This window comes from Archocentrus centrarchus, chromosome 9 (assembly GCF_007364275.1).
Source record: "Archocentrus centrarchus isolate MPI-CPG fArcCen1 chromosome 9, fArcCen1, whole genome shotgun sequence".
Classification (NCBI taxonomy): Eukaryota; Metazoa; Chordata; class Actinopteri; order Cichliformes; family Cichlidae; genus Archocentrus; species Archocentrus centrarchus.
In genome coordinates this window covers 14,138,924-14,154,380 of record NC_044354.1, presented here as the reverse complement: position 1 = coordinate 14,154,380, position 15,457 = coordinate 14,138,924, and the positions used below count along the sequence as shown (strand labels likewise).

At 41.9% G+C, this 15,457-nt stretch overlaps 1 protein-coding gene across 2 annotated transcripts in view; it reads left to right on the top strand.

Annotated features, from left to right (window-relative positions):
- The window catches only part of emid1 (EMI domain containing 1), a 57,859-nt gene that overhangs the window by 26,556 nt on the left and 15,846 nt on the right, over positions 1–15,457 (top strand). The gene's annotated exons all lie outside the window — the stretch shown is intronic.

The window sequence follows — 15,457 nt, the reverse complement described above, 5'->3', positions numbered from 1 at the left end:
CCTCCTCCCCCTATTTCCTTTATTCATCTCCACTCTTATCTTTACACCTTTTTCATGTTTCCCTGCAGTTTTCTCATGTCTCTGGCACAAGCTTTCAGTTGCTGTGTACTTGCAAACTGTGGGAGAGTTTCTGTGTCCATACCAGCATATTTAGCCTGAGAGCGATGGAGGATGCCTGTCACATTAACTTTGAAACACTCCATCACATAGCAGCTTTTCTGGCTTGGCAAACCGAGGCACTGAGAGAACGAGTTGGACAAAAAAAATAACATTAACGTAGGAATACTGAAAGTTTCCTGGACTGAATCATCCAGCAGCCCCCACTGGTGTGACTAGGCCAAAAAGTGAGCACAAAACCTAAATCCCTACATCTGCTACACACCTCGGACCATAGCTCATTCAACAGTTAATAAATCTGTCTTTGAAGCATGAAATACTCTCAAGTAAAACTGTTAATTTTAATTTTTGGGTGTGTTTCATTTCCCCAAACTAACTTTTACACTGTCCACTGCTGCTGTACTTACTTCATAGTAGAATAGCGGGGATTCTTCACAATAGAGGAATATATACCAGTCTCAAACATCCATGTTCCAAAACCTGGAATGTATTTGAACATTTACCTTTTTTTCCCCTTTAGATCAGCATCTTTGGGACCTCTCTAGAAACTCGGTTTAAAATAAAAGAGGTCTCCCCTGCGTCTGTACCTTTGTCCTCTGCACTGTCTGCTCTGGATGGCCCTCTTTAGCTTATCATCCCTTTGTAGAGCACATAGAGCATGCATACTTATCACCAATGGTGCAAAACACAAACAAACTTGCCCCCATGTGTGCATGAGGGCCCACTTTATTCCCATCTGTCACATCAAGCAGACATGAGACAGGACCGCATGGTGGGGTAACAGTGCACAGACCTGAGGTGTCATCACTGGGTTTTTGAAAGTGGGGGTTGGTTTTGCTCAGAGGAGGGACAGATTGTGTAGATGCATAAGGAAGAACACAGGTATACAGGAGGTGCACGATAGGTTTTGATGGGTAATTATCTCCTCTCTGTACTGACAGAAAAAGAGAAAGAACACTCTCAGAATAACTCATTGCAGCTTTAGTAGCGTGCACACACAATAAACAAATTTTTGTTTGCAAAACTGTGCCTGCAGTGATTATTCTTATCTGTGGGGTTTTAAAATCCTGTGAAGGTCATTTTGTTTATTTCACAGGGAGTTTCCAAAACATGCCTTACATGTTTGTCATTAGGATTGAGATGCTGCAGATAACTTTGGCTATACATAGATTAGTTTTTGAAATTCCTACACGCAATAATTAGTCTCATCCTTTCACGCACTCTGTGTGTGCTTTTGGTGCAGTTTTTGTCTCTGAGTACTGCACATGGACAGGCACACTAATTTCCCTTTAGGAGATGAGTATACTCAAGGATGTACTGTTTATTTTCAGTCCGCCTAGAGGGTCTCGCCATATTAGCCTTTTAAATTCGTTCTGTTTTATCTCTGACAGAGGACCAGAGCTCAGAGCTCTTTACCATCTCTGTGTATTTGCCTTGCTGTGGGCCGTGTTGATAGTTCAAATGCTTTGCACATTGTATTGTCACAATAAAGACTTCCTCTTCTTCCTCTGTGTAGTTCCTAAATGGATTAAAGAAAACCTCCTGACTTTTCTGCAGGGGCAAAGGTCAGGAGCCTTACAGAACTTGTGGCTGCAGATCAGCCATCATGTTTGTTTTGTCTGTCTTCTGTTTTGCTGGATGTAAGTTTAGCCAACGTAAAGCCAGCGCTGCTGTGCAAGAGATCAGGAGAATGAAGTCCAGATTGCTGCACAGTCTGTCGCATACATGTTTCATTTATATCTTCCTCATGAAAGGCTCTTTATACTGCACAAACTGCAGGACCGATATGGGAAAACTATGATTCAAATCTTTCATTTGTGCAACCCCAGCGAGCCGCGGTTTGGCGTGCCTGCATTATTTCAGGGGTTAAAATCTTACCTCCTGCAGGCCAGCCATCAATCACCAGAGCGGTGTTTACAACAGTTCCAGATTAGAACAAGTTTGACCCCCACCAGGTGCAAGCAACCTATGTCGCTGTCTCACATCTCAACCACGGTGTCGTGTTCCCCGGTGCATCCCTGCGTGTCTACCTGAGCGCAGGCTCACTGTTCCACTGCTATCACCCTGAACCCAAAAAGCTCAGCCAGCTTTGATCCCACCCTGCGGCCCCTGCAAGTAAGTGGGGTCTAATCCCCAGAAAGCCTTGGAAAGACACAGAGGAATGCCTGGCACACAGCACACCATTCACCCAGGGATTAGACTGAGAGGAGCTCAGCTTCACACAGTCATTTACTCCACTCACTCCGTGGGAGTGTGTATACTGTATACATGTGAGTTTATCTTATGCATCTGCATGTGTGCAAATTATGCATACATGCCAATGGGTTAGATAGAATAATCTTACTCTCAATCAGCCTTTGTCGACTTTAAAATGGTCACTAATAATTTTAGTGAAACACAATTAATAATAAAAATTGTAATATGATCGTGAGTTAAACTTTAGTAAATAGTACTTTTACTTTGAACAAACCATGAAATAATAAATAGTAATTTTTATTGTAATCAAGTATGGGGTATTTTATTTTTAGTAGCGTTTTATGTTGTTGCTTTCAAAAGCAAAAAAGAGACAATCATAGTTACACTCTGATGACATTAGTGCAATGAGCCTGTTCGCACACCCACAGCATCACATACAGCTGTTTTGTCAAAACTGGTGATGTGTCAGAATTACAGACACGGTGTCCTTTACCTCTGATTGTTTGACGTGTGTGACATGGCAAATGTGAGACTGGCCTTATTTCTAACTTGTTCTATTTTAATCAAAACCCCAATCTTTTCCTACACACTCTGACCAAATCACTTGTAATTAAAGTTAAATTAAAGTGTCACAGCGATTCAGTCACCTAGCAGTGAGATATTCCTGGGTTCAAATACACCGGCTGGCTGGGATTTTTTTATGTGGGTTCCCTCTGAGTACTCCAGCTTCCTTACACAGTCCAAAGACATGCTCATTAGGCTAACTGGTGATTCTAAATTACTGTAGGTGTGAATGTGAGCATGAATGGTTGTGTTGTCTCTATGTGTTGAGCCTTGCGATAGACTCACTATGTGTCCAGGGTGTACCCTGCACTTGCCCTTTGAATGCTGGGATAGGCTCCAGCCTCCAAGCAACTGGATGAGTTGCTAAGAAAAAAAAAGAATGATGAGTAGTCATAAGAAAGTGTTACCATGAGCTCTTTCAGACCAATGTGAGTTTCTGAAGCATGAAGAGCGCCAAGAAGGCCAAATTATCTGCACCAAGTCCAAAAAATTATATATGTAATAATGGAGCCATCTGTGTCTCATAAAATAATCAAATTGTTGTTTAGGAGACTCACTCAATGTTTCATTACATCAGACAAAATACATGTAAACCAAAACCTTCAGTTACTCATTTGTTGGTTTAGTATTTTAACTTGTGCAATAGAAATGTTTAAAATATCACAATATGTTTACATGTTATTGAATTATAGCCCATTTATAATCAATAGGAGCCAAATATGACAGGAACAATGTTATTGCTGAGATTTAGGCTAGCTTGTGTTATTTTTCAGTTTAATTCCTGCTTCCTCGTGAATTAAGTACATTTCTGTTGTTTTGAAATTTTGGATCCTGAAGCTGTTTCATAAACATAATATGTGTAACACTAACAGCATCACATCACCATCTGGCTTGATCCCACCACCGTTCTCCTGGATGGATTTTACATTACTCGGAGCAGAAAGCTGCACGCTAAAAATTCCAATCTGGCTGTCGTTAATTGTGCTTTCATTTTCTGCTGCAGCAGGACGATGTGTGTTAGAAGAAGCACTCGGTGTAGACGTCCGACTTGTCAGCACACTGAGAGGAGGGATGCTGTAGCATCAGGTGAATGACTGTGTTATTCAAACTCTTGCCACAGAGGGAGTGATGTTGATCCTGGCACCGTGCTACTCCTTCCACATATATGATGGAGAATCAATAGGTGGATTTGATACAGTCTAATGGAAAATGTGTCTGATGTCAGTTTAGTTCATGAGTTTTTACTTTCTCAGCTGGGACCATTAGATATTGTGGTCGTTCTTTGGTTAAAGGGAGACATTTCCATTTGAGGAAACACTGAGGTGGCCAAGTGATGTGTTTTGAGATCCTGCTGTTAAGCCAGGTTTCTATCTGTAGGTCTACACTGTATGCAACTCAACCAGGTCAACATGCACAACATGCAGCAGGTCAGACACAGCTGACTTTGTGTTTATCAGTCAGGCTTCCATGTCTACTTTACATTAATTCTTTAGCATTTATCCAAAAAAAAAAAAAACCTATTAATTTGCTTCAAACAATTTTCTTCTTGCAACATGTTGTCAAAAGTGTTTGTAGTGGTTGGTTGCAGCTGGAGGTCGGGTGAAAAGTTGGCTGTTCTAAAAAACAAACACAAGAATTATCCAGATGTTTGTAACAGCACACACTTTGTTTCAATCTCATTCACCAAAGCCCAGTTTATAAATTCTTAAAGTTTAACAATGAAATCTAATTTCTTGCCTGATAAAACATGTAAAAGGGCAGTTTTGGGGGGATATTTTTGAATGAGCTTGTGACCCACATACAAGCAAGGCATCTAAAAGACATGCAAATAGAACAGGGGCGTAGTCTTAAAATAAATGTAAAGACACTTAAATAGAAACACTTTGCAGAAAGTTGCTTTCAAAAAATGATTTTGTTTGTGTGGCTAACCTTTTTCTAGAAGTAAAGCAGAAATTGATTTCCCCGCTCAGGTGCTAAAACCATTAAAATTCCAAATTATAAACCATAATTTCGCCCAACACACTTACTTCATTTTAACAACAATTAAAAGTAACAGTAAACAGGTCCTGCTATGAACTGCAACAGTCAGACTGTTTTTATCCAACAGTTTTTCTTTCTACAGACTGTTTATATTGGCAGTCAAGCATATTTACTATGAGAAAATGATGCAAAGCTGTTCTCGGTCCCGTTTAAAGTATGTGGTGAAACACTGGTATTTAGCTATTTCAGTATATTACATCTAGCATTTTTCACCCCATCAAACCTCCGAACGGGGCCCAATACCTCCACAGTAATATGAGCCAAGCTTATGAAGGCAAAATGGAGATTAGGGTGTTACGTGAGAAATCCCAAAGGAAATTGACAAATCAAATGATTTGTTATGGTGAAGGAAGTGGACAGTGCACTCTGGAAGAAGCTGAATCATGAGGAAAACTGAAACAATTGTGAAGAAAGATTTGGCCCACTTCTTACCACACATGTCTGCTGCTTTGAGTTTGTTTATAGCCCTGCAGAGTGAGGCTCTGTTTTATGGTTTGCCATTGAAGGAGAATATTGTCCTGAGGGGAGCTGGAATAGCTACAGTCTGGCAGTCGTGTCTTGGCTCTGGATGGACAAGTGCTGTCACTATCGCACAGTCGTTGTGTTCAACTGCACCATTTGTATTTGGTTGTCATGGCTCCTGCTGCATGGTTGTCAGAAGGGACTCAATTGTTTTTATTGTTTACATGGGTGGTTAAGGAAAAATATCAGCTATTGAAACCTTGCTCTTAACAAGACTTACTCTCATGTGTACTCACACACAAATCATGCCACAGCAGGGAAATTACACTTGGCTGGTGTGGCAGCAGGCCTGTAAGCCATAATAAGTGAGCATTCGGACCAGCCTTGGACAAATAAACTGTGCTGGACTGGACTTGTCCTTCAAACGGAGGGCAAAGAATTTACTCACCAAGCACTGAGTGTGTACAGCAGAAGACGTGAGCCAGGATGTTTGGCTGAAGGTCTGTGGGTTGGCCTATACTCTGTTTGGCTGCAGCTGTGGGCAGAGAGCTTCTGTATTATAATGAGCAGGGTCAGAGTAAAGGGTCTGTTGGCCAAGAATTCAGCAGTGTGTTTTTGCAGAGAGCTGAAGTGTGTAAACTTTATATCTCTTCTGCTGTTATTGTAGCCATTGCTCACTCCAGCGTCTTTTATGTTTAGTCTTAATAGCCTTTTGTTTGGATATTTCCAATCCTCCAAGAGTTTCTGTGTTTAACATCTCATCTTCCACTAAATTACAGCTTATTCAGTGCAAGGCACTAAGGCAGTACATGGAAGCTAGATATAGTTAGGGATTACAGTGTAAAAGTCAGTTAGGTCAGTACATTTAAACCAACAAATACAGCATTACTTTAACATTTAATAGCTCAGTTTGCTTCCTGTTTTAGCAGAATGTGGACCTTAGAAAGTGTAAATGATGGATGTAATTCTGAATCTGAAACGTGAAGCCAACAGAAGTATCTGAAACCAGCAGGCTCTGGATTAGCTCACTGGATTACTGACTTTATGGGCTCAATCTCTAGTTTCAGATCAGATTGAATACAACAGTCCACAACAGTGCCACTCAATCTCTAGGCAGTAGTCAATGAGTGTGCAGTCTCCTCGGTTTCTCAGTCAGATCTAGCCCTCATTTATCACATCCAGTTTCAAAACACCAAGATGGCAATGATGAAACACAGCACAAGGCTTCATAACTGGACTTTACTAACCAATGGATGACGTCACAGTGGCTACATCCATCTTTTATACTGTCTCTGATCTGGATGGATGGTGGCCTCAGTGGATAAACATGTTAATTATATATTTAGTAACTTTCACTTTGCCTTCAAAGTGAAAGCTCTGCCTTTATCTCTGCAACCAGCACATTTCAAAAAGGTGCAGCTTTTACTTTGAATGTGAATGGTTTCACTACAGCTCAGAGAGCAAATGGCAAGTGTTTGCAAACAAGTCCGCATCTTCCATGTAAACTACTAGCAACTGCGGCAACCTGCTAGTGACCAAAACAATCAGAAGGAAGTCTTTGGTGCAGCAATCTTTGTGACCATTCTGTGCTAACAACCGCCAGCAACCTCAGGCAACCACTTGCCAACTGGTTGGGGAATAAACACTTTTCCCCTGTGACTAGAGGTTGCCAGGTGGTTGCCATCTGGTCTCTAGGCCTGTGTAACTGGGGACTTAACTATGGGGATTGGTTTGCTTTTGGAGCCATTCTCTAGTGGCTGCTTGAAGAACTGCAGTTTTTGCCATTTCCGTGTTGGCTTCATTTCTTCATTATGGTTTAAGGATTATGGATTGTATAAAACTTGTCTTGCTTATGTTGTTTTTATCTCTTAAGATATCTTAAGATTTAAAAAAAAAGCACTCTTTATTTTAAAAGCAGAATATAATGTTTTTCCCCTCGCATTGCTTACTTTGCTTACTCTCCTTTGTAGACATCCACCGCGGTATTTACAGGCTGAATTGCTCCACTATGACCTACTGTACACACTGGTTTAAGCTGTAGTCTGGGGACACACAAGTGTTGGCTTGTTAACCTGTCTACACCCTTTTTGTCAGACTGCTCATGTTCCCACTGGACTTCATTGTAGTGATACCTCTGCATTTTCAGTGCTCACCAGTCACGTCACTGAGTACCTTGTTACAGCAGACAGACTCAGACCAAAATTGCAATACAAACAAGCTGTTATAGAACTTACTGCAGCGCTGGTGATATTTAAAGCTTATATAGTCAACGATAGTAACCTCAAGTTAATAAGTTAAAGCTCATATGTGTTTGCATGTCTGTGTGGAGGACTAATTCTCTTCTTGGGTATTTTTAGAGCTATTGTTTGTTGGCCTCCTGTGGCTGACAGGAGTGGGTTTTAATTGCTGTTGTGTGTCAGGAGCATTTTTTATGGTGAGGTCACAGACAAGATGGTCCCCTCCCTGCCACACTAAACCTGCAGCATCAGAGTGTGTGGTTTCCTCAAACAGTCCTGGTGTGCAACTATGCTGTCCTGTTTTCACTCGTTTCCCTGGTGACCATATTAGAGACAGAGATTGAGAAAGTTTGTACACTGGACAGCTGGATAAAATGCAAAATGAGTTCGTTGAAAGGCAGAACGTCACCAAGGCAAAGTTTATTAAGCAGCTTTTATTTGGGTCAACAAGGATTGTGAGGGAGGAGCTGAGCTTCTTTGGGCTTCTGCGTTTATTGTGCCTCTCTTAATAAAACTGAATGGTATGAGCTGGATTGTCAGTCTGTGCCACATGCTTTTATTAGCCATCTACCGCTTTCAAGTGCAGGAAATGTTTAAAGTCTGCAGGGTGGATTTTTAGTGCACCCTGTCCTGACCACAGACTATCTTAAATCAGCATGCTGCAGTTTGACAAATGCCCCCGCCACTAATTTTAGCCACTTTACACAGACCACAGCATTGTTTACTTTCATGGCACAGAGACAATTGTTTCCATTGTGCCATATGGTGATGCTTTTTCTTTTTTGTGTATACTACTTTTACTGCAACAAATAAGGTTTATTCCTGTTCTAAATTCAGTTGAATTTTTGAGGGTTTATATTCTCTCTTTTGATATAAACACCAGACTCCTTTTATTTTGTGGCTCTCTCTTTAAACACAGACAGCCTCTCATGCTGTTGTGGACATCCAGGCAACATCTTGCACTCAGACAGCCAAGACACACACACCCTTAAACAAGCATTTAGCAATCAGTGGAACAAAAAATGCCCTACTTAGTAATTAGAGGTGAAATTAGTGAGTGACTGGGAAACAAAGCTCAGTTTTCCTTTAACTGGTGTTTAGAAATGCCTTGCAGGTATTCTCCACCATCCAGTCTAAGCTCATGTGGGGCAGGTCTCTCATGATGAAGCATACTGGAAAATGCAACAAGCAGGAAGTGTAACAAGAGGGAGGGAAGGGAAGTTATGCTGCATCCTGTGCAGAAAGCTCTACCTCACAGTTGCCAGTGCCAAGTGTGACCAGTCTCCTGTCCCAGAATGTCAATGGGACCACATGTCTATAAGCTAGACAAACACCTCTGTCAGCAGACCGCAGTCACCCCACCAGTCAGACCATTCAGCCCAGCACTGCTCTGTAATTACACACCACTGCCTGCTGGGGAGGGGGTGAGAGGAGCAGCCAGATTGAGGTGCAGTCCCTGTCACTGACATCAGCATCACTACAGGCATGTGCTGTAAAAACAGAGGGTGAGAGAGTGATAGGGAGAGTGAGTGAGAGGGACAGTGAGGTAAAGACAGCCCTGTGTGGGACAGAGAAGTTGGATGAGAGGCGGGAGACCCTCCTCCTTCCTGTGAAAGATTAGAGGTTTTGTGTGCAAGCACATCTGGATGGGTTGGACCAGCTGAAAGAACTGATGTGAGAATTGGCAGAGTCACAGCCAAACTGAAGAAAAAGAAAACTGCTGGTCACACTGAGCTGCCCCTGCAGCATATATATGTGTTTGTTCACAATACAGGACAATTACAGCAATATCTGTATACACATGCTTCTCTTGAGCAGCTCCAAATCTAAACCTCAAAACTCAAGTACAATAATGGCCTTCCCAAGTGGAAATGTGGTTATTTATATTTATATAAGCTGGCATCAAAGCTTCTTTCAACTACTCCCTTTCTTGCAAAGGGTCGCTGCAGCAGATGGTTGTGCGTTTTTGATTTGGCCAAAAAAAAAAGAAGTCAAAGTAGAACTGTGTTTCTGCAGGAGTATAGATTAGCAAAACTATTGGAACATACTCTATTTTGCAAGAGCGTAAGCTAAAATTTTCACAATACCATGTAATTTATTCTCTATAAACAATACAGCTTTGACTCTAAAACAGGATAAAGTTCAAACTAGCTTAATTTGACATGCAGTGAAGAAAGCCATCCTCACAGTAAAAGTAATTACACAAACTTTGCCGTGTCTCACTTTCTTTTTAGACTGTTATTTTGACCATGAATGCTGAGTTTCTGTCTGGAGCATCATAAACTTTTCTTTGACAGCTGAAAATATTCATATTCAATAAGGGATGTCATTTCTTTGGAAGTATATACTAATTCATTAAAAACATATAACTACTAATGGAAACAGAAAGTGTGACTGACTGGATATAATTGATTATCTTCACCTTGATGGAGGTCCAGCTCTGTGGGGGGTGTGGTTTAGATGCTGGGGTTGTGGTGTGCTGCCCTCCACTGCTCTGAGTTTTGCGTCTGCACTGATTGATGAGGTGAGATGTGTGTGCATGAGGTGAGAACCACTCTGATCCTTTACATGCTCACCTCAGCGTCCTGGAGGCTGTAGCATGGTTTCATTTGCAGCAGGTCTTTCGAACACTTCAAGTAGATGTGTAAAGAGAGGCCAGATGTAGACTTGCTGCCTCAGTGCACTCATTTTCAACCCATGTAGTGTGAAAGTTTGGATCCAGTCTTGCTCTGCTTACCTCTTTTCCTCTGGGATCAATTACCTGACCAGTTGTTATCGGCAAGGCTGCACTTCCTTCTCACCTCCAATTACTGTCTTGGAGGTGGAAGAGGCAGAGTGGCAATTCTGAAGTAAGGAAATGATGATTTGTTTCTACCTTTAAGCCAATCACCTAATAAAAAAAACATGTGACCCTGGGAAAGCACAGTAAACACCGGAGTTCAGATGCAGTTTTGCACTGGGCAGATGACCAGTGCCTGATCACGAGACTGGGACCTGCCAGCCTTACGGGAGGTGGAAGGTTTAGGAAGGTCTGTTTTAGTACACTTAAATACAACCTGACTGGTTTGGAGCCAAACATCAAAGAAAAATGGTCCCATGCAGAAGAAAGAGATGGCAAGTTTGTTGTTTTTCCTCCCAGTACCAATTAAAATTTCCCACCCTGATTGGGACATTTTGCTGATATGGACCTATTACCAACATAACATGATCCCAGCTGGCGAGAGACGGATAAACCCTGGACAGGTCCCTAGACTTCAAGGAACTCACTGGAATAATTTGGAAGGAACACTGGTTTCTGTGGTACTAAACCACTGACCACTGTGACTGAATTAATAAACTAAGTATGAAAATACAGCCTTTAATAATGGCTTAGACAATGAAAGTATATTTAATGTGGATTTGTCACATTGTGGGATACACATCACATCATACCAGTGGTGCATATTCCTAGAGGAAGAATAATAATAAGGGTGGGGTCAAATCTTTGTCTTTACTCAAAGACTAAGTTCATGTCGTACAACAAATTATTTTGTATTTTCATGTGTACAAAAAATATACAATTTGTCTTTAAGTCATTAATACAATTTTTTTTTTTTGGAAAAGTAGCATTAAAGGTCTAAACAGGGGGAGAAGAAGAGGGAGAAGAGCATGAATGAAGCAATATCAGGATAACACCTCAGAATAGACAAAAGAAAATGCTTGCTCAGCAAACATATGTTATGAGTAGCCACCTTGTTCAGCTTGACTTATTTCCAGGAGTACGGTGTTGTCTGTAAGTCGATTCTGTGTGTTTATCTGAAGGCAGCAGCAGTCTTCAGTCTGTCCGGCGCAGAGACGGAGACGGAGACAAACGCCTCCCTTGGCTGGCTGTCAGCGCCCAGTCACTAATGATGCTTCAGTGCTGAGCTCAGCTAATTGACCAGACAGAGATGGATCAGGACCTTGCACTCTGCTGCGTCTGCTCACTGCGGTGTGAGCGTGTGTGTTTGTGTTCGATGTTTTTGTTCATGCCTGCTGCCACACTGTATCTCCCAACAGAAACTTCCAACTTTGATGTATCACAGCAAGCATCACGGAAACAATACCAACAAACCTTTAAAGGTTGTCTTCATATTTTCATCCAGCACCTGCTGACGGAAATGCGAAGGTTTCAGTCATACGTTCACAGAAGTAATCAGTCTGCAAACTGTAGAGAGCAAATAAACCTTAGATGATTATGAGCTTTGAGGATCAAGCAGTCAGTGCAGCTGAGTGTGAGATTTTTAAAGGATCTGTATGGCAGGGCTAACTGGCGTCTTAGCATCACTTTTATTTTCGCTGGGAGAGTATCGCTGAAGGAATGACCTTGGTCCATTAATAATAGACCCGTGTGTGTATGTGTGTGTGTGTTTCATACTCACACAGACGAAACCCTACGTAAGTGTACACACACACACACACACACACACACACACACACACACACACACACACACACACACACACACACACACACACACACACACACACACACACCTTAGATCACAGAGATGCAGCTGGTCATTGTGCATTTGGCTTTAACTCTGTTTCAAGTAATGAAAATAACATTTTAATAAAACAGCCACCACAAAAATATATTGACGTAACAGTAAAACAAGTTTTTAATGCTTTTGTGGGATCCTAATTGAAAAGTCACATTCCCTCGAGGGCTGTCAGTTCAGTTTCAGGTCATTCCCCTTTTGGCCCTGTTTACACTTGGCATAAGCGTGTCTCTAGCGTTGGCTCACAAAACGGTCTGTTATCCTGGCAAGTTACCATTCGCTCTCCGTCTGGCTGCTTCAGTGTGTCTTACTTCTGCTTTAGACTATTTTAAATGCTTCCTGTTTTATTTAAATTTGCTTCCCTATTTTCTAAAAATAAGCTTATTTTCTGTCAGAAAAATCGAAATGCAGTGAACAACATATTTCAAGCACATTTATCAGGACGCGCGAGTGCATTTTGTCTCTGTTTGAGAGTCTGGATATAAGATACAAAGAACACAACACGATTTGTTCAGCTTCAGCGTGAGGCAGAGGAAATACAAGAGGGAAAGAAAGTCTGTTGGGGTTTCAACCCATGTTTACAAGGTTACATCTGTGGTTTGGCAGACCTATTGCCCAGATTTCAGCATGGAATTTCATTGGTCTAGCTTTAGCCACCAGCTGCATGCTTAAATGTGTGCGTAGAATCTCCCTTTGACTTTTGGCTAACTTCAGAGCTCCATAATAAACCTCAGATAAGATCAAATAAGTCTAAAAATAGACTGTGTGCAAAATTTGATTTGCATTTCGGAATCCACTCTAAAAGTTGTAGCACCTTATCAGACCGTTACAAAAAATACCATTATACAATTCCTCAGGTCATTCTTCATAACTGTGCACTCATTTTGAAGTAGGAAAAAACAGCCTTCTCTTTTTGGCCTTCGCTCATATCGTCCTCATGCTCCCATGAGATTATTGCACCACCAGCATCAAAGAAAATTCAGAAAGTGTTTGTAAACTCTGTGTGTGATTTTTGTGCAAAAGAGAGAAAATCTTAACAAGTGCTGGCTGATGTCAGCGCAGCCTCTGGCCTGCTGAACTCTCTGCAGGGGGATTTCTCTAATGAAGATCTCTGAGTTGGTCACTGAGTGCAACATAGTGTAAAAAGATAAGATCAAATGCATTCACACATTTTTGACCCCCCACCTCCTACTGGGGCAATTAGCCCAGTAAGCTCAAGAAAACAGGGGATACAGTGAACCGTGTCCATCAGGGGCCACTCATTAATTAACTGTGATGAAGTTATTGTTGGCCAACAGAGTGATGGGGGCACTCTTGGGGCATCCCAGTCATCCTCACACTTCAGGTCCGCATGCATGCACACCACAGGCTTCATAGTAAACTGATATTGTCTTAGGAGATGCAGAAGAAAAAAGGGGTCTTAAAGGATTTCAGATTTGTTGTTGCAAGACTGAGAGACAGAGAAAGTGTGCAAGAGGTGTGTGGGAGGCTATAGTTCTTGTGCCAAAGCCGGCATAATGCTTCATACAATAGCTTGAGTGTGGGTGAGGGGATCTTGGCGCTTGAATGTTCTTTACTTTAGAGGGAGAAGAGGTGCTGTCAGGAGGGGAGGAGGGAGAGCTAGATTTCCTATCCCGACCGCCCCCTTGGTAATTGAATGCAGCCATCTATACGAACCGGTCTCCACAGAAAAAGCCTGCGGGATGTGCATGCACATGTATGCACATAGACACATCTCTTTGTCTTCTCTGTCTTCCCCCATGTAGACTGAAATATGCTGCAGAAGAGTGAAACGAACATTGAAGTGTCCTCATCTCTGTGCAAGGTTTATATTGTTACTGAAGCATGAAGGAGGTTTCTACAATCTGGAGGTCATGCCAGAACATTTCAGTCTTGGGTCTTACATGGTTTGAATCCATCTACACTCGTAATCCTCTGAGAAATACCCAGAACCCAAAACAGTGAAATCATGAGTACAGAGGTCGAGTAGGGAGGGGATTACTAGAGCAGTTTCACCTTACCCTAAACCATGTGCTTTGTGTACTTTTCATACTCCTCTTTTGCCCTCTCACTCTCTCCTCTTTGGATAATATCTGAACTCATTATGGTTTTGCTTCTCAAGTTCCACAACGTTCATATTTCTTCATGACAGTAAGCTCTCTATTTTCCTTTTCTGAGTCTGCAATGGATAGAGATGGATTATGACATCTTGATGCTGCAGAAAGAATGTTGTTCTCCTGCTTCACCTCTGTGCTGCAGGTGCTATTTCGTGGCTTCTTTTAGTGCAGCACTTGGCGTTGACTGTGGCTGCTGGCCACTGAAGGGAAAGACATGCTTCCTGGTGGCTAATGAGGTGCTGAACCCAGCCTCTTGTTTGTATCAGGAGCACCTGGGCCAACCACAGCTAGCCCAGGCCAGACAATGGAGTCAGTCTAGCATTTCCACAAAGGTCTGCCCATTCAAATCATCTATAACCCTGGGACACAAACTCCCACACTTCATAAAATGAAGGCAAAATGCGGGCCGAGACTGCCCGTTCTTTTTTTAACAAGGAAACTATTGTTTGTCTTTACACGCCCTCCTTCCCAGGCCTTACGATGCTATTCTCCCTAAAGGAACAAGGCAAAAGGAAAATGTAGCACACTGTTTGTGCCTTGGAAATGTAACTCATGCAAGAGCTGCAACTGTACATGCGTGTTTGCAGCTCTGTCTGGCTCACCTGGAGGACAGAAAAAGCACAGAGGTGATTTTCAGTTTCTTTTACAGTCAAGCATTTTGATAGAACCCACAACACAGTCTGCAACTAAATTCTTGGAGTGATGACATTAGGCTAAACACAAAATTGCATACTGAATCCTAGAGCTTGGCAGTGAGCAACAGAAACAAGAATTGTCCTTGTGTCTTTACTTAAACCAGATGATGCATGGTTTCTTTTCTTTCTCAATCAATCCTTTTACCTCTAATGCCATCAGCATGTTAGAAATTACACTCATTGACCACTTTAGAAGTCAGACCTTTCTAGTACTTTTGGAACTACCTTGACTCTGTGGCATAGATTCAGCAAGGTGCTGGAAACATTCCTGAGATTTTGCTCCTTATTGACATGACAGCATCACACAGTTGCTGCAGATTTGTCAGCTGCACATCCATGACACAGATCTCCCATTCCACCACATCCCAAAGCTGCTCTATTGGATTGCGATCTGGTGACTGTGTCAAATTACTCATTTGAGTACAGTGAACTCACTGTCATGTTCAAGAAACCAGTTTAACATGATCTGGGCTTTGTGACATGGTGCATTATTCTGGTGAAAGCAGCTAT